General features: G+C 43.8%; 1 protein-coding gene across 1 annotated transcript in view; it reads left to right on the top strand.

Moving 5' to 3' along the window:
- LOC126559737 (zinc finger FYVE domain-containing protein 1-like) overlaps nucleotides 1–20,722 on the top strand; it is a 281,299-nt gene that overhangs the window by 45,548 nt on the left and 215,029 nt on the right. The gene's annotated exons all lie outside the window — the stretch shown is intronic.

The following is a 20,722-nucleotide window of genomic DNA, read 5'->3' as shown; positions in this document are numbered from 1 at the left end:
CTCAGAAAAGAATTTGATTCCCGGTCCTGTCGTGTGAAAATCGATGCCGCTGTCGCTTCTATTACCAAATCATCCCTATCTCCTTCTTGCCGATACCCTATCTCCTTCTTGCCGATATGCCGAGCCTGACATTAAATTATTAAAGTAAACCATAACTATCCTACATTTACGCTTCTGATAAAATAATATTCCAACGTCACCTCAACCACCATCCAATCATCTTAAAATTTAAGCAATCCTCCTCTTCTTAAAAGCCGTCCATGCTCGTCGGATGAGTAATCCACATCAACTAGGAAGAATAATAAACATGAGAAACATGCCCATACGCATGCCTTAATTTGCCCACTCAGCATCAGCCTTAGCAGCGTCACGGCACGGCGCTGCAAGTCGGTCGCAACGAGTGCCGCCGTGGACATGATGCGCGCAGAGGACGAAGATTTACGATGGCGAAAAATAAAACATCATAAAACATGGCTCCCGCTTTCGCCCACCCCAACACTTTCCGATTCCTTTCCAAACCCCCATTAGGGGTGGAGTCCGTTTGGGTGTGCGGAATTGCTCGAAATAGTAATGACCCAATGAGGCTTCTTTCAACGCGATCGTGATCGTACGGGCGTTGTGATTTTTTTTTCTGATCAACTCATCCTCATGTGTGTATTAATTAGAGGAAAAACATTCCCTGAGTACGGTGGAAAATTCACCCCGAAGGTGTGAATCGACCGGGTAATCCTCTTTTTTCGTTTCATGTTGAACCTCGCACCACGAAACAGCATAAACGATGCAGCAGTCGATTGGGTTCGCCTCTTCAAAGGAGTCGATTTATGCGACGGCTTTTTTTGGTTTTTGTTCCCGTTTCTTCCCCGGGTTGATTTTCGTCAACTGGGTTCAGGGCGTTGGAAAATTTATCGTCCGCAACACACGGGCGTACGATAATCGCTTGCAACGGGGAATAGAACCGTTTTTGTGTGTGTGTGTCTGATCCCCGGGATCTTTTCGGATGGAAAATGGCTAGATGCACACGATTTAACTACGGGACTATCGTCATCATCATCGTCACCTCGAGCTCACTATCGAGGTTTGTGTCCCCGGGAATCTTGGCCACATGGTCACAAGGCGATCATTATCGTTGCTTTAAAGTCGATGCCACCGTTAATCGTGATGAAAAGCGGCATAAAAGAGGAAACTCCTCTTGAAAAAAATAATCGCCCGAACGCATTTTCGACAGGCGAATTGTTTTTCATGCTAAACAGACGATTGCTGACGCAAAATACTGCAACTCACGCTTCGTAAATGTTCACGCTCATCAAGTGCATTTTATTTCATCTTTTAATCATCGACAGATGTGTTGTTTCGATCCGTGATCTTTCGCCGTCCAACGGTTGTGATAATTAAACTCTATCGTAAACGTCCACTTTTACCGAGAATGTGTTTGCAATTACCCGTGTGACCTAATAAGATATTAGACGGAAGATGGTGCACATTGGTGATATCATCAGTGGCGCAATGAAAAAGAAACGTAGGTTGGGGAGGTTCGTGTTTTGATTTTATTGTTCGGCGTATGCTAAGGGGAGTTTTGGCACATTGATTACGTCAATTTTGATTGCTTTCGTTAGAAGGACGCTGAAGAGTTTTATTCCTTTGTATACATTTTTGTATTTGCATGTTGATCGTTTATATTTCTGAGTGGATTAAGTCTGTAGATGTTCAAGAATTCTTTTTATCTGCTTCAACTTTATTCTGCTTCAACACGTCAGTATATAAGTTAATCAGTAATGGTCTAGACCTTCCTCTTCTTGGCTTAACGACCTTTAAAATCACGTCAACTATCGAATAGCTTAGTAGATTTGCCGGTGTCACGTAGGTAGATAGTTAGTCTTCACTACAAGGGGACTGTAAGGATGAGATTTGATTCGGCGCTGTCGCCTTCACCATCGAGTCGCCCCAATGCTCTAGATCTAGATATGTTGATATCCAATATCTTCTTCTTGGTTTGAAGACCTACTAGGTCATGCCGACCATTGAATGACTTGATAGACGCATCGATATCACGTAGTTAGATACTGTTTCTTCAAGAGTCCTCACTACTATGCGAATATGATTTTGAACCCCGGTCCTGCCGTGTAAAGATCGGTCGCCTCTACCATCAGACAGTCCATCTAAGCCGATATCCAATCCAGTGACGAGTTGTCTGGAGGCGCTTATTCGTCCGCAACCGTCGGATCATAACTTTCTTCATCAAATCGATGAGCAGTTTTGATTTCCTTTCAAGCATTTTTGACAAAAAAGGATGATTCCAGGTGATTCCAGACGATTCCAAATGGTGCAACTTCTTCCTGGAACTGGTTCCATTTTGTTTTAAACTTCAGGAATCAGCTCCACTGTTATTCGAATTTTGTATATCTCTTCATTATTTTTTTTATTCATAAAGGACGGCAAGGCCGTATTGCTTACAATAAACTTAAAAGTAAAATACTCCTTTCCTCTTTGCTGGGAGACATTTCCTTCTCCGAGCTGTGAAAGGGCACCATATCCCGGGTGTGCTCGGTTGTTCCGTTGCGTAAGTTCCGTCATCCAAAGCCAAAGTCGTGTTCATAGCGAGGGTCTTATCGTGTGAGTGTACCTTACCCCGGGGTATGTCAGCCGTTTCCATGCTCGTGGTCCGGATGGTAGCGGGGGTCTTGATCGTTTTCCATTTCGAAGGTTCCTGATTGTGTCGAATGTTGAAGTCTCGTTCGTGTCCTTCTTCTCCCTGTCGCTGGTTTGTCCATCCATAGCATCGGCCTGTGCAACTTCTTCCATATGATACGTGCACTTGCATCCCTGTTACTGTTTGGAGTACGATTTCATTATTCCAGTCTTCCAGATTAACCGGAATACATTAGGAACATCAGTCTAAACACAATAAAATATTTCTCAAAAGTTTTCTCTAGATGTCATAGTTCAATCATCCTCGATTGCAAGAAGAACGCTTCTACGCTACGATTGTGTTCTTCATTGATAGATTAGTTTTGTAATCGAATGCACCAATGTCAACAGACGCAAAGTTATGCTTATGCCAGCGTACAGTAAAAACCCCAAAGAAATGCAACCACTTGAACACGTCATACACAGCACCGTCTGCTGACCATTTGTCAGACTATAATGCGCTTCCATCTCACCATCGCCCCCAAGCGTTACGGTCATCCGATGCCCGCTCCCAGCTAAAATTAGTAGCGAATTTACGCTTTGTTTCACTGGTCCTCTTGGCGCCTTTTCCTGCGATGCGTCATCCTTGTTCGCGGGTGGAAAATGCTCTGCTACTGTGTACTTCAGCATCGCGATCGTGTGTGAAGGTGTGGAATTATTAAAAAAAAAAGATCTGTCCGGCGAACCAAGCTTCAAGCTCCGGTTGTTGTGTTTGGTTTGTGGATTTGTGGCACAAATCTTCCTTCACCACGCGGTGGGTTTTTTCTCCCCCCCCCCCCTCCCACCCCGTGGCAAGTCGTTTTGTGTGCAGAAATTTACGATCGCGCTGACACGAGACGCCTGTTTCGGGTGTTGGTCGTTCCGTTGCGATCCACGACACAAGATGCACTTCCAGTGCGGGTGAATTATAATTCCATTAGCCTCTGAAGCGCAAGGGTTTCGTGGCCAAAAAGAAAATCGTCTGCACAATTCTCCTCCCATGGGTTGCATTCTGTCCCTGTCCGCTGGGGACAGGTCTCTTCATTAGCGGGTTGCACCGATTCCGTGTACCATCATCGTCGTTCAGGCGAGCAGATCGTTCTTGGTGAGTTAATTATTTGTCATCTGTGTGTGATCGTCGTCTGCACGACACTTGCAAATGTTTGTCTGCTTCAACTGGCGCTTCTGTTGCGTGGGTTTTCCCCCCTGTTCCTGTCAAACTTCATCCTCCACAGCGTCCGGACGCTCTTCGTCTGGGTGATTGTTTATTTACTGCTGGCAGGAACAAAAATAAAACATAACCTTCTACACCGAGTTGGCTGAATGCACACACGTACAGACTGGAGGAAAAGTCGGCAAATTGCACGGCGGAAAACCCCCCGTCCCTGATGGAAATTCTTTCGACTGCGTAGGTTAGGGCGCACTGCTGCCGGGACGCGCAAACCTGTTTGATGCTTGAACCGGTGAAGGTGGAATGCTTGTTTATTATCATTTTTGAATCAAAAACCAAAATGCACAACCCGAACGGCGAAAACACACGTGTAAGCATGCAGTTGCAGCGTTTCCACATGGGAAGGATGTTTATTGAGCGTCTGGCATTCAGTCTGCAGACGACAACTGGTGACGTCATGGGAAGCTAGTTGCCACTGTATGTTTTTGGTTTGAGCGAATGATTAAAACCATTCAATTTAATCGATGGGGCAGCTAAAATAAATAATATTTTCGTTCCTAATTAACCCTGGCCCGAGGCCTGCGATACATCACATAATTTCTAGTGCACAAAACAAAAAAAAAAAGAGCGAAACCCATCTCATCAGCCCAGCACCGGGGATCGTCATCTCCACAAACCCCCTTGGAGCATGTTCTCGGCTGTGGTGTTGTCATTTTTCATCCCATGATTAATGTGTGCTCTCCTTCCCAATTGGTGCGGGTGCGTTTAAATGCTTCCACCCTGTCCCTGTGTGCCTGTAAATACAAGCGATCCGCGGTTTGTGGTGGCCTGAAGAGAGTTCCGAAATCATTAACCACAAATCGTTCGAAACTCGCTCCCACCCGTGCACGTGCTTTTTTTTTTCGAGGGTGAGGGTGTAGGCTGCTGACATACAAACGCTAGCTGCTGGCCGGTTGGTTGCGCCCCGTGGGCGATAATGTGTACCAACCGTTTGTTGTCTATATTCTTCTCCTTTGCTTTGCAAGATTGCTTTCCAACGACCTTTTTTTGGGGGGGGGGGGGGGGGAGAGTGAGGCCGTATCTTTAGTGTCGCTCTATCTTTTCTACACGCCGAGTGGGTTGTTTTGTGTGTGTGTGTTTGAGTTTTTTTCACAGTATACCACATACATCCTCCATCGAAACATAACACACCGTGGCGACATCGACATGTTTGGCATTTTTGGTGTCAGTTAGGACGATCCGGTTGCTTTCCTATTTAATGTAGCGTTACTAACAGCAGCGAAAGTATAGAGAGAGAGAAAAAAAAACGCCAAGAAATGCTTCTGTTGTTTTATTTTATAGAGGAATACTTACGTCGTAGTTTGGCGTTGAAACGTTACTCCTCGCTAGGACTGCTGATATATTTCCGTTTGATATCCTATTCTAATTGATCGTAGTCTGCATATAATCCAGTCTAGAGAGGCTGTTTGTAGGCTGACAATAATGCTACTGGTAAACGAATAGTCAAGGAAGGGTTTTAGAGCTCCTTCTTCTTTACTTAACAACCTTTAAGATCATGTCTGCCACCAATGGGATCTGTGATTTTTTTTAAAAACATTGTTTATTTAAAACAACTTAAAAACTAGTTTACAAAAGAAAAGTGGGGTATATGTAGGGAAGACGTACAGGTTTTACAAAGAACATTTAAGAATAGTTTCATCAATCACAGCATTGCTGTTTCCAACCATGTGAATGATGTAGTTTGCAAAAAAAACGTAGGATAGGAATCCTCTTACTTATGCTAATGTGACTTAAGATAGGTAAGAGGAGGGAAGGGAAGTTGATGTTGTGGTTTGGAACAATGGCATCCAGAGCCTGCATCAGTATGCTCCAAGCACTAGACACCCTAGAGCACAGTTGCAAACTTGCGCTCCAAAGTCTGGCCGCTCTGGCTGGGAGCAGAATGAACAGGCTGAAGGAGACCGATTCATCCTGTCAAGCAGCAGTCCGTGTGGCATCTTGTGGTGCACCCACCGGCAGGTACAGTATCGAGCGTTGGTCGGATGAAAGTCTGTAGCTGGTGACGTTTTTCCAAATCCATCGCCAATCCGTGGAAGGTGACTCCATAGCCACTTTGGAGTCTGGAAGTTTGTCGACCACCATTTGCCGTAAACTTTTGGTTGAGACTGTAGTTACCGGATGGTATGCGAGCTGCTGGATTACCGCCCGAAGGCACGGATACGTTGTGGCAATGGAGCCTATATTCGGGGGATTCCCAGCACAATCTATGTGCTGAGCCCCGATGTTCAGGCAACCCTGTTCTGCAACGTACCGATTCACCAGCAACGCTGTTGTGGTAATGGCGGGAAAGTGAAGATAGAGTCCACCTTGGTTGCGTGGAAGGACTAGGTATTAAGCCTGAAAGTCTGTATTTTTTCGCCAGCTTCTCTATGGTCGATCGATCGAGCAATCGATAAGCAGTTAAACCAAAACAGGTTAAACTCAGGTTAAAGCGTTTGACATTTGATATATGGTTGTTAAATGCATCATAAAAATGGAACTTTTTTAGAAGAACTAATGGATTTAACCTTTAATGCGTATCTACATAAAGCTAAATAATTGTGCAAAATGTATATCAAAGTGTATATCACTATAACTTTTTTTTCATAATTCGCCACATAATAGCCACATAAGCTGACCTTCCTAAAGAAGCTCGAAACTAATCAAAACAAACAATCGTTCGAACATCTGTTCGTATCAATTTTTGTGTGTTTTGCTCGATAGAAATCTAATGCTTTTAACGCTGGCTAGTTTTGACGCGAGATTTAAACGCGAAACGTCTAAATACATATAAAAAAAGTCATCATAGACTCCAAGCGGCTTGCGAGGTTTTTTGGTACCACGTAGTTGGGAACAGTCAGTCAAGGTGGAGCAGTCCAGATGAGATTCGATAATCAGTCGTTTGAGCATGGCGCCGTTATCGCCTCAGCTCAGCTAGCGGATTGTCCAAAAGTCATAGTTCTTAAGGTAGAATAGCATAGAAAAAATAAATGTTAGCTTAGATTCAATGTTAATTCTTCACTGAAGGTCTTCGACCAAACGACTTCCGCTACAGATCTGGAGCTAGCGTAATGCCCAAAGGTCAGAGTTCTTAAGGTAGAATAGCTTAAAGTTGTTATAGGATACAAAAAAATAAATGTTAGATGAGGTTTAATCCAGAAGCCTTCAACAACATACGAAATGTACGATATGCCGGATTTTGATACGTCCGGTAGTTCTCTACGGGTACGAGTCCTGGACTATGCTGACGAAGGACGCTCGTCAGCGACCCGTTCGGCACGAGGCGTAGAGGAGCACAGCGAGCTCGTTGTCCATGTCTACGTCCATGTCGCTGGCCATGTCTACGCGACGCGCTCAACCCTGAGCAGGCCAAGAAGAAGAAGAAGAAGATGAGGTTTAATGTGAAGTCTTCACAGAAGGTCTGCGATCAAACAATTTCTGTACTTTGTACTAATAAGGATGTATAAATCATCACATCGATAATATTTTTATCTCCATTAAAATATACAGCAAAATTATTATCATTACATTCCACCAATTCGATGCTGATCATAAACAATCTGACGATCTCAGTACGAACTTCCTTATTACTTGGTTTCCCCATAAAACCCACCCAAAATGGTGTTTCCGCGTACTGGCAGACGATTAGAGCATGATCTAGTCATTGGCGCCGTGGGTGGTTCGATCAAACAATCCCCCCTCATAAACCCTCTAAACCCCCCGACATCATTCGCATCCACAACATCGTACTGTGGTCGAACATTTAATCGCTCAGCAACAACGGATTTAGCACAGGCATCAGGTATCCCATCCTTTCAACGATCGATCAGAGTAAGAAGTGAGGATCTTACCACCACGCCTCGTAGCGTGGTCGACATGCGGCAGCAAGGAAAGAAACCAGAACAAATGTAACCAATTCAACAAAGAAAAAGCTAAAGCACAATCCCCACAAAAAACCGGAGGCACTGCATTGCACTTTCCGATGCGATGCGCAAATTGTTTACGACGACAACGGCTGGACGACGACTCGTTTTTAAACACGGTGGTTGCAGATTTTTAGTTTTCCTCGCATCCCATCCTTTCCTTGCGATCGCGGTTTTGCGCTGCTTGTGCTCCTAAATCATCATCATCTTGGTGGTGCATGCCTTCTTTTCTCCACCGTCGGTCGCTTCCGTTTATGGGCCGCGGCAGTAGTTCGCCGATACGTTGCGGCTGTTGCCTGCTTTTGCCTTGACGGCCAACTCATCTCATCGTGCAATTACGGTGACGCGAATGTGTCTTCCTTTCTGACGCCGATTTGGGTTAAATATACTTTATGATCACGCATTGCAACCAACCAACCCCAACGTTAAAGGAATCGCAGTTGTTTATGGTAATTCCGAGCGGACATATGTGTGTGTGTGTGTGTGTTTACGTGTTTTTGTTATGGGATTTTATTTCTCAAAAATCTGCACTGCATTAGTATGTTTGTGCGTCGGACCGTTCCGGGCGTGATGGACGCAATTTTATGAGGCCCCCGGGGGTTGGCTGGAAAATTAAACAGCGCAAGCCGAAGATATTTGCCGCACACGAAAATAGCGCCCCATGCGGTGCGGATTTCGTAATAAGTGTGTACATGTTCTGTTTGTGGATTGTTTCATTTTTTTTTTTGTGCGTGTGTGTTTGCTTAATACATTAGATAGGAGATAGGTGGGGAACATGTGTGTAATCATTTTATTGTTCTAGTTGTTTGGATAGTTTTGGTTGAATTTTGTGTCGTTGATAGGTGATCTTAGCTGAAGGTAATTTGGTGATCATATTTTTTGTATTAATTTACAAATAATCGTAATTTACTTTTTCTTGTCTTGTCGACGACGACTTGTCTTGGAAATGGTTCGGATAGGACTTGAACTACTGCCCTGTGAAGATCGACACCGTTGTCACTCTACTATCCGTTTTAGCTTTGAATTTTGCTCAATGTTTTCATTATTTGGATTTATTTTTGCTCTAAATTTATTCATTTATACTTGTTTCGTTCAATTTATTTCATTGTGGACCCTTTTTGTGATTTATTTTGCAATTTAAAACAATATTTTTGTGGTTTATTCCACCTGTTTTGGCACTTGTTTGTTTGAATTTGTTCAACCTAATTTCTTTTATCAAACGCCTAAAATATTTACTTCGTATTTTTCAGCAACTCAAATAACAAGCTTAATTAAGATATCGATCGTATATTTTTCTTATTTTTAATTTAAGTATTACGGCTCAGTACCATATTTTTAGCTTTACTTCAGCTGATTTTATACACATTTCTCAAAGCATTTCTTCGTTGGTGCTGGATTAATTAATATTTAATGTATTTTATCCTTTTTCGAGATTTATTTTGCAATTTCAAATAATTTTTGGAGGGTTTTTATGCAATTCTATTTGAATTTTTCATAATTTTGCCGTCATTTGAATTGCCAATTTTAATTTAATTTCTTGTATAAAATATTACAAATACCTGCTTCTTATTGTTCTCCTCATATCATCTTCTCCAAAAACAAGGTTATGTACCATATTAGCCTTATAATTTGCTACCCACACGCGTTCAAACTCTCACCCGTGTGAAACGTGCATGCAAAAAGCAGTGAAAAAGCAAAACCATGAACTGTCTTAAAACCACCGCAAAGAACAAAATCGTAAAATCGCGGCTCACACGGCGTCGAACATTATGGCAACTACTACTACTACTACTACTACTGTGCATCCGACCGGACCGGTGTGGTGGCAAAGATTTGCTCCGAAGGCCACAGACAACGGGCCACGATCATCGCCATGTGGGAATGGCAAACAGGTCGCTGTCACGCGTTGCACACTGATCGGCCGAGAAAAAGGGGTTATGCGCTTGCTTTTTCACTTGTAAATTGGGAATGGAGAGTACTCATTTCGCTTGCCAAAAACACGCATTTTACAACCCAATGTCCAGAACACACTTCGAAGCACCCTGAATTGCATCGCATGTTGGACGGGTTTTAGTTTACGAGTTTCCATTTCCTGTGCAGTTTTCTTTATGCAGGTTGCACTGGATGCTGGACGGGTGTCGGTGGTGGTGCAAGTGTCATAAAAAGTTGAACATTTTCTTTTGCATATGTGAGAGAAGTTAAAATCGTCGGCCATTCGCTTGAAAACATGTGCATTTTCCGTCCATTTTTTTTTGTTTTGTCTCGGTTGAGCTCAAAGTGTGCATTGGATGCATCGCGGTTGCATTTCTTGTGTCTTGTGTCGCGAGACTTGTCTTACTTAGCAACAGAAGCGGAGACAATAATTTACGACTAAAGACAGTGGTGGTGGTGGTGATGGTGGTGATGGTGGATTACGCTTCGTCTGGTCTGGTCTCCCACACGGCGCCGAACAGTGGCAGGAACGCAAGGTCTGCTAGCGAGGAGGTAAATATGACGACAACAGCAACGCCAACGGAAAGACTTTCGGTGGCCATTGGTCCCAGTGCCCAGACAAGAACGCTCCCAGTAGTACACCATCGAAAAGTAGGGGAAACCAACGGAAGGAACAACGAATTTATAGCATTACTGTCAGTATAAGAAGCGGCGTATTTTGACAATCCTTTAATATACGATCACTTGTAATCCGATTAGTTTTCGTTGCATGCGATTGCATGCGAAGCAGCTGCCAGGAGTATTAAAATTTGGTGATAAAATGATCGCATTGTTTTTTTTTTTCGTTTCATCACTTACAAACCTCGATGGAGGCGCCTGGTGGTGGACGATCGTTTACGAAATGATCACCATAAAGCGATTCGTAGACGGTTTTTGTTTAGTTTGAAAATGAATCTTTCACCCATGGTGGGATTATTGTGAGGGGGAGGAGGGGGGGGGGGCGGATCTGCATAGGGAAATGTTAGGTGAAGCATATGATGTAACTGACCGATAAACAACGGTTGCTTATTTCCGTCACAAGCCCCATCCTAACCTTGTTCTTCTTTTTTTTTTTCCTGTCGCTGATAGACCGGTGCAAACAGACAAACAAAAACAGTGTAGTAGAGGTTTGTGGTCGGACGCATTACATTGTAAGTAGACGAGTCAATTTCCGGGAGCTTCATGGAGCTTTTGTGGTGAAATTATTTCATTTCAAAATTGTTTTATAATTCTGTTGCTAAAATATTATGCAACAACAAAAAAGGCCACAAAATAAATGCTCTAAAAGAGCATTGAAAAAGCAAATGAAACATAACCCTGCATCATCGTGTGGCCAGAAGCATCGCGGCGGTTCGAAACCGACGATGCAATCAAGTCGCAAGTCACACTTCGTTAGCGGACGAAGTTAATTGCTCAAGAAATGCATTTTACCTCCGGTTCACCGCTGGTCGGACGAGCCCGTTCTGCCAAGCAGAAGCGGAGCAAACCCCAAGTGGCACGAAACATGTATCTTTACAGAAAAATGTAGGCCACCGTGGACCACCTAATCATCGACGGTCGTGCCTGTCCTGTGGTCTTGCCGTTCGGTAGTAAAGCGAGCAGCGAAATTTTATCCACTCCCACAGAGCACCTGACAGAGTGTGTGTGTGTGTGTGCCTGTGTGTCCTGTACGGCACTGTCGATTGATGGGTGTTTTGCGGGGTTTTTTTCTACTTCTCTCCTGTCTGTGTTGCGCTGTGTCTGTCCTTCCATCGGTTACCGAATCCGTCGTCCGTCCGAGATGTCAATCATGATGGTTGGCTTGGTTTTGGGTAGGTCGTCTCATACAGGACACTTTTCAATTTTAAGTCACATTTGTCAGTGGTAGAAGGATTTTTCGTTTGCGTCGTCCAAGTTTTAGGGTCAGTCTTCTTATGTGTTTCTTCCTAAGCTGTATTTGATGAGTTTGACATTTGTCTTCCGGAGCGGGCAAGACAGAAAAGTAAAACTTATTAAAGTGACTAAGATGTTGGAAAACAGGAAAAAAGGAGGAAATAGGCAACTCATTTGTGCTCATTTGACTTTTGTGAATCAAACTAAAATTTTCTCAACTTTATCCACCATCGTCTCAACCCTTCATCATCTCTTTAGCGTCACTCGGGCACAACAAAAAACCCCCTCTGTACCGAGAAAGCAACGGAACGGAGTGATGGGGATTATTTTTAAAACGGTTGCGCCTCCAACAGCGAAAACGTTCAAACCCGTTGATAGGCGCTAGTGTCCGATCACCGGTTCGTTTGGTCGATTTCGGACGCGATAGCGCTTGGTCGCTGATGAAAAGTGGCGATTCGAGCAACCCCCGGCAGAAAGGAGGTGTGCGATGGTGGTAGCGGAAACGGGTAAACAACGTGATGTTATCAAACGGAACGAACCCAAACCACCCCTTTTCTTTCCCCAAGCGAGCGTTACCTAGATCGTCCGAAGCTACCAACACCAACAGCAACAAGTGGTGAATAAATAACCCCGTTCGCTTGGGTATCTCTCTCTCTCTCTCTCTCTCTCTCGTTCTCTCTTATACTGTTGAATACTTACACTCATGTAACCGGTGATGCTGTTTGCGAAGGAATGTACGTGTACGTGTACGGTGCTGCGACTACTTTGTCGAATGCACACCACCCGAGAGAAGCTCGATCGATGGCGAAAAGACGCCATCATTTTAGCGTTGTATTCTCGTGATCATGTTATGGTGATCGCCATATGTAATCGGTAGTACACAAAGGTGTGATGAGCGAAACAAAGCTCGCACTACAGACAGACAAAGGTAATGGAGAAGCCTTGTCTTTTAATGGCAATTATATCAGCGAGGAAAATATTTTACTTTTATCCTCTTTTAAGGCAATCTTTTTTAAACGAAAGTCTAATTCATCTTGCGACAACTGTCTCTGTAACCTATCCAATCCGGTACGATCTTGTCGCTTTTCTGTTGAATACAAAAAAAAAAATGCCGCTAGAATTTGCCACGCCGGCAATAAAACATTTAACACCCACAAAAGGAAGAGCACCGAAAAAGAGAAAAAATACAAGTTTTTTGTTAAACGCCATCTAGAATATAAAAATGCATGCATTCGGTTATTTATTAGGTTTAAAATCGAGCAATAAAATGAGCGTTCTTGTCGACGAAAATTTTTGTCTGTCGTTTCACTTTCATCCGGATCACCTACCAAGGTATTTCCCTATCAGACGTGGGGCGCTATTCTGTTGAAAAAGAAGGCGAAGCAAGACGAGGATGAAAGAGAGAAGGAGAAGGAAGGGGAGGGGGGGGGGGGAGGTACCACTCATTTGCCAACAACCAGAAAGAAAAAGGGGAAGAAAAATGCTTGACATCTTACTTGACCGGGCCCCGAACTGTTCGAAAAAATGCGACGACGCAGTGTCGAACGTACCCAAAAACCGTACACGTCGACGACCTCACTTGCGTGGTTGGCGACTCTGCCACACGGCATACACATTCGGGGACACGCTTCTTTTGGTTGATTTTCCTTGCTTTCGACGCATCCCACCGGGTAAGCGTCACCAGGCAAAAAAAAAACTGTAAAGCCGCGTCGGCACACAGCCAAGGACGACGATCTTACCCCAAGGGTGGGGGATGAGTTTCGAAGATAAGGAGAAGCGAGGAGCGATTCTAAACGGACGGGGTGGGACGCTGTTGTGTCATGAGCGATTAAACCACAAGGCACAATGCGTTTTGGGGCCGCATACAGCCGCTTCGGCTACAACGCGCAGATAGCGAAAGATCGACCTGGCGTGTGTGCGACCTGGGAAGAAAATCCGTACCGCTTTGGGCGGGTAAGGCAACGGAAAACGAAAGAGCAGTAGATCAGACCTCTGGCTTAAGTACGGTGTTGTACACAAACACACACAGCGAGAGATAGAGAGAGAGAGAGACAGAGCGTGAGAGGGTAAGACACCAACGCCGTACGCTACGGTTACGATAGCGAAGCGTCGATGGAATTAGCGGTGTGCTATTTATAAGTATTGAGAACAAATATATAAATACAACAACAGAAAGTGAACACGCGAAAACAAAGAAGCAATCGTTTCTTAGCCGGTCTAGAGATGCTAGCAGAAGTAAAAAGAAGCACACAAGAAAATAAAACAGAGCAGAAACAACAACGGAAAAGGTATAACGCCAAATGTTTGGTAGAAAACCAAAACACACCAAACTCGCGATCGCCCACCGTAAAACAAATACGGCATTAGACGGAAAGCATAAGCCGAAATAAAGCGAGAAGCGTAAAAAGGAAGAAAAATGCGTTCGCGTTGCTTTTCCGTCCTGTTGTGGTTGCTTCTTTTGTCACCTTGTTTTGTCACTCGTTTGGTTTGTTGGGTGCTTTGTTGTTTCGGTTTTCCGTACATGTATGTTGCTCATGTTTCGAAGGTATTTAGAGATTTTGTCCCGCTTTAAGAAGGTTCTTCTTCGTTTGCTACTTTTGTTTTACATTTTAGTGCTCATTGTTTGCTTCTTTTATTGATTTGTCTTTCTTTTTGATTGATTTTCATTTTGTTTACTTCAGAAAATTTATTCTAATTAAAAAGTGTTTTTGGCTATTCTCCCTAGCCGTTCTGTATGAATTGAAGAATTTTTTATATATGTTTGTATTTTTTTAAATTTTATTTTAATGAAATTTTTCGACATTTACAAGCCTTTTAATTTTGTTTTTCCTCTAATTTTTGTAGTAGAATTTTTTTCTGCTAGTGAATTTTTGTTTTGCTTATTTTTTGGATGAATGCTTTGTTCTTTTTAGCTTTAATTTTGTTTAATATATTTGTTTATTTAAACATTTATTTTCAGGCATTGATCTTTTCGATAAAAGTTGAGTTTTTGTGTTCTTTATGGTGGTGTAATGTTTTATTTTATTGTGTTTTCTTCTTGTTTCTATATTTTTTCAGCTGTAAAAACGTTTTCATTTTGATTCGTTTTGCTGTTTTGTTTAAGATATGTTTTGAGAGATTCTTCCTCCTAGAAGGCGGTTGTTTTGTATATTTTTCAACGTTTATTTCTATTTGCTTGTTCACTTTCTTTATGCTTTTCAGTTTTTATTTTGTATGGAATATTTTGTTAAAGATTTCACTTATATATAAGTTTTTTAGTCTTTTTACGTTAGATTCATTTCTTCTTTTTAGCTGTTTTTTTAAATTGTTTCTTTATGAAACACTATCTCTTCTAAAATATATTAACGAATTTGTCTTGTAAAACTGTTTATTCTACATATTTATAGTCCTCAACGTGTCTTTTTGATGGAATAATTTGGTGCTTTTTCTTTTCGTTTCGTACAAAATATTTATGAACTTCTTAAACTGTTATTTAAACTATTCATTTTGGTTCGTTTAATTTCCTTTTTTACAAATCACTGTTTAGTCTTTGATTCGTTCTGTAAAATTTTATAATCAGAAAACTATTACACAATCAATCCCGTTTGTCTCTAAACTTTTCTAAACTATCGTTAATTGGGCGTCTCTCTCTGTCTCGGTTCCGCCGTGGCATTCGCAACATTTGCACCGGTGGCCACAATGTCTAATGCTTATCATTTTTCTTCGCACGTCTCATCACCAATTCTGGGGCGCGTGTTTGCCAGCTCTCGGGTTAAAACCATGGTGCTGCCGTCTAGGGACACCGGGCAGGGGACAGGGACAGATACGCACGAAAGGCGACGATGTTTAACGACGCCCAAAATTTGGTTTCTACCCAGCGCGCGCTTCTTCCGCACGGTGGTGCTAGGGTGTGGATTAATTAAATTAAACGCAGCCGGGGTTTTTGGCCCGAGCGCATTCAACTTTTGTCCGAATTCTAGTGTACAACACCACCACCCAGCGCCGTCCCGGTTTGGACTCACGCGTGGTTGCGTTTTTTTGCTAGCAGACACCGCAGATCAGACCCCCGGCGTCCCTTTAGGAAGGGTTTTTGTTTTCTGGACGAGGCATGGGTTGGGATAGCATGAACTGATGCGAAAATTTACCGACGCGACAATGTACGATATGGCTAGCCAGTATGGGGAGTGAAACAGATGAAAGATTCCCTCTAGACATGGGAAAGTTTTTTATTGGAGTTGAGAGCGTTAAGAGCTTTGCAACTTTATCGCTTCTGGTAACTGTTTGTCCTTATGATTTTGTTATGTAATTGTAAAATTTACACAAACAGTTTCCAAACATTATTTTTGTTAAAATTTAATTTAACATACAGCAAAATTAGCCCTACCAAGCGCTGTCAACAGCGCTTTTGAACGCTTCATTAATTGCTTTTCCTATATTTGTTTCATGTTTTTTTTCCTGGGTGTGTGTGTGTGTGTCTATACTTCTAAAAATACTTCTAAGTGTTTTCTATTTTGTTTAATTTATGTGCAACCTTGAAATCGGGCGTAAATAAATCCTGATCCTGTGCCTCTTGTTGAGTCTTTTATCAACAACTTTTTGCATTTCGCATTATTGCTGCTTTAAGCATGGCCCACCACATTTGCCCCAACGATGATGATGAGATGATAGAAGAAGCAACAACAAAAACAAAAAAAAATCTTCAAAAACTAACCTCATCCGATGTTGGGCAATGAAGCACATCCTCCCAGAAACATAAACAAAATCAACCCGCAGCGGTGTAGGACACCGACGCCCATAATGTTTGAGTGGGTTCGCGATTTGTCACAGGAAATAAATTAGAACAATTCAAATGAAGCACGCGGAGCCAGTAGTATCGGCAGAGGGACGCACGCTCGTAATGGTGGAGACCGATTAGCACGTTCGCGTTCGAGAAAAATCGGTTTAGGACGGCTTACTGTCTGTGCAGTGCACTGTGCGCGACTTTCGTTACACCGAAAACACCGGAAACACGTACGGTGTTGAGAGGTTAAATTGCAAGCATGAAGAAAAGCAACCGAATCGAAAATGCTAAGAAAACGAGACGCTATTAACAGCATCACTGCTCTGTAGTGTTGATCGTGTGATAAAATTGGGCCTGATTCGAAGGGGGATGGGGAAAACTTCAGCAATGGTTTGATAAGCGCGCGTGTCAATGCTTGGCTTTTGGGTGTGTTGTGTGCTAATGCTTTTCGTGACATTGAAATTCTTTCCGCTCTACTCGTGGAGTGGAGGTCTAAACGCTCTAAAAAACCGGGTTGGTGTGTGTGTATCACGCAATGGAGGACACATTTTTTGACACCATCCTACCATCGTTTTTATCGCAGATTAATCCCCTTCCCCGAACGATGCTGTGATCCTCAACACGCTTGGTACGTATTTAGATCGGCTTGTGTCGTGTGTTTTGCTGCGTCTAGCTTTCGATTTTATTGTGACTATGGTAGCAGTTTTTAAGACTCTTGTTTTCAACTCACGGGTGCAGTTTTTCCAATCTTACTCGTTCGGGTGGAATTCGCTAATGGTTCATAAATATTCAAATTTTACCTTCTTTGATTGAATTTTAAATGAGATTACGGCATCTAATTTGTTTATTGGTTTATTTCCCAAAAGAAATGCTAAGAAAAGGTCCTCCACTGACTGCAAACCATATAGCCGACTCCTAGTCTCGTATCCAGGCATTATTGTGAATATCTCACCAAAGAATTTGCGAACTTGGTGAACAACTGACTGTACTCGTGCGATGCGATCGATATGGGCCCTCGCAACGGACGATCAGACAGCTGAACAGTACTCCAGGATCTAACTTAGAGCAATATAAGCATAGTTGAACCGAGAAGATGCGAGGAAGTCCTCTAAGGAAGCCCAGGATCCTCTCAAGCACAACTAACTACGGAATCGATTTGGTGGTTGAAGCTAGCGGTGGATCGAGCTGTGTGGAGGCCTCTTAGCCGAATGAATATCAGGGTTTATCACCATCAAAATTAAAATTGAGGTCTTGTGAAGACATGTTGCTGACAAGAGTTTGAAATTGAAATTGAGACAAGGCACCGACGCCCTGTTAATGTACATCGTGTGACCGGGGGGTTGCTTTCTTTCGATGATTCCCTGCTACAAAGCTACTAAAGTGAAGCTCCGAACACTGGGTCCCTTATACGAGACAATTTTCGGGGTCCTAAGAGGCCGCCCACTTGACTACTGCCGCCTTCCCAAGTTCTTGACTCCTGTTCTTAGTTGATAGGTCTTGGTTGTCGAGAGTATATAGCAGTTGAAGGATGGGAGTTTGGGAACGACCTAAAAAGACAACACAACACTTATCAGGAGTAAAATAGTTTACGAGTGCATGAAACGAAAAAAAAAACTCAGTGATACTTTGCAGGTTCATCGGCAGATGCATCTGATAGTCATCTGCAAAAGCCTAACCAACCAAAAACAAACCAAATCTACACAAAACCTCGCTTCAACCAAGGGATGAAAATTATCAAACCGCTGTATCAAACGCTGGTGTGTTTATGCGTTGATGACAGCTCGCAGGCATGTTTGTTGTTTACCGTGTTTTGACAGCATCAATACACCCCTCGCATGCCATGACGTTTTGCACAATGTGCAAGCATTTGTGTGTGTGCGTGGGATTATGATATTTTCCCCCGACAAAGCACAATACGGTTCCTTTTTGCTTTCTTCTCTCGTTATTGGCACATACACATCTAGCAAATGGATTGGATTGAAGAAGCGACCGGAAAGATCTTTTCATTTTCCTTGTGTGCCGTTTCTCCCATGGGGTGTGTCCAGCAGGAGCAGCAGCAATTATTTACACCTACGCGCGTGCAAACCCTTCTTGCCGGTTACGGACCACTTAAAGCGCACATTTTCACCTGTCAAGGTACGGACTTGTGTGTCAGTGTGTGCATCCGAACACGGGCACGTACACACAGTTGGTGTGTATGCTGTGGCATTAATGAACCGGTACCCCACACATTGGTTGCTATTGGTTTTTTTTGCTGGTGGGTAAAGTTGGTGTCCGAATGTGGTTTCGTGCGGCTGAGAGAAAACGATCGATTTCCGCTTTTTTCGGAGGATGGATAAGAGGCGATTTCCCAGTGGAAATGAGTGATAGAAATCGGTGTGGGGGGGGGGGGGGGGGAGAGTGTACATCCGCTAAGGAAGCGGTCTAGCACTTTGAATACGGGGTAGCAGATGTTTTACAGCAGTTGTGTAATTGGGGAAGCTTTTGTAATATCAGACGTTCGATCGAAGCAACCATTGCCAACTGGATTCATAATCGACACTTTTGCATTACTTTGCTGGTGTATTGGTGGGGCGTTCTTTTACCCCCGATTGCATTGTGGTTCGTTTGTTGTTATTATTTTCATTTATTATTATTGAACGTAGGCTGTAGGTACCCCCCCCAAACGCCAAACGCGCTTACGAACGCCCTATGCCACTAAAGGAGAGAGAGAGTGTGTGCGTCGAAGCCAGATTGGAGCTGGCAAAAAAAAAACGACGTACTTTGCACAGAAGCGCGTCTCTGTTCCGGGGCCGCTGGAATTTTGTGCGAGAACAGCCGCAAAACAAACGCGCTAAACGGGAAGCCGCATCGTGCGAGGTTGAATTCAGGTCGATTCGCGGCACTGGTGTGTGTGTGCGTGTGCGCCGTTTATGCACGATGCGCGGTACACGTTGCACCCATGGCGTCGTTATGTAGGGGGAGGGAGCTGTGTGATAAGTGGTATCGCCCGTGATTACATGGCCCCAAAACTCACCCTCTCTCTTCTTTCGCTCTCTCTCTCTCTCATATCAACCCCCTTAACTAGACACACGCACACAATGACACGACGGAATTGGTTGTGTGTTTACAGAGTTTTGTTTTCTCAATCGAAAGTGAGAGCATAATAGGAGAGAGAGAGATAGCGAGCGTACCACCGCGGACGTTCTCTCTAACGCATTTGGTAGAAAATGCAACGCATACCACCGCACGCGCGCATGTGTTCGCACAGACGCCCTAACGGTGTTTGTTTGTGCGTCCGTTTGCGGTACCCCGAAGCACTGTTGGAATGCCGTTCCGCTGCTTTTCGTGCCAAAAAACAAAAGGTAGCAAAAGGGAAAATGTCCGTCATTATCGCTGCCGGTTAAGATCGAATTGTCGCAACCCGCGTTACACGCACACTCATCGCTGTTTCTTCGTGGTTTTTGTTTTATCAACGTTCCGTCACTGTCGCAACAAGCGATTTGTTTACACTTGACTCTGCGGGGCGCGTGTTTGACTGAGATGAAGTGATATTTACACACGCACACATACACACAGGTAAAACAATTCCCACGGTAGACGTCGTGTTGTCTCGCTCTCTCCGACCGGTTTGTTGCTACTGCAGACATGGGGTTTGACGGGTGGGTTTGTGTGCGTGCAATGTCTAGTACTGCGACGGTAACTATAGCAACAGCTGATCGGGACGAGCGCGCTTCGATGCTCAAATTTTTGCGTGCATCGTACGGCACCCCCCCAATGATGGGCCGGTTGTGATGAAGGTTGTGTGCGTGAGAGAATGCGCTGTTCGCTCACACAACACCCATCGTTATCCCGTAAAATGCACTATGCGCCGCCGGGTGCGAGCGAGCGAGCAACACAGTACGGATTTGTTTGGTACCCTTACGGCTCCCCCAAGGTGCTATGCTGTGTGTGCGTGTGTGTGTGTGTGTATTTTGAAATAGCTTCACTTTTTCCACCCGAGCACGGTGAACATTTTCATTTCAGTTTGAACCGTCGTAACGCGCGCGCGTGTGTGGTGCCGGAGTCTCTCGGATCCGACTTCCGGCGACGTTTTTTCGACAGGGCGGTGTGCGGTTTTTATACCACCTGCCACCCTCCCCCCACCGCACCCTCACATCCCATCATACTCCCTCCTCAACGACCCACAAAAAAAAAGTTCCTTCACTAGGTGTGTGCACTTTATTGCGGGCACACACACACACACATAGTGCAGCGCCCGTGTGTTTACGGACGCGCGCACAGACGCAACGCACAACCCCAAGATTGACAGTACGGCGTTCCGGGTTTGTGTGTTCTTGCTGC

Source organism: Anopheles maculipalpis, chromosome 2RL, assembly GCF_943734695.1.
Source record: "Anopheles maculipalpis chromosome 2RL, idAnoMacuDA_375_x, whole genome shotgun sequence".
NCBI lineage: Eukaryota > Metazoa > Arthropoda > Insecta > Diptera > Culicidae > Anopheles > Anopheles maculipalpis.
The sequence above is the reverse complement of the archived record's forward strand: the minus strand, read 5'-3'. Positions and strand labels throughout refer to the sequence as shown.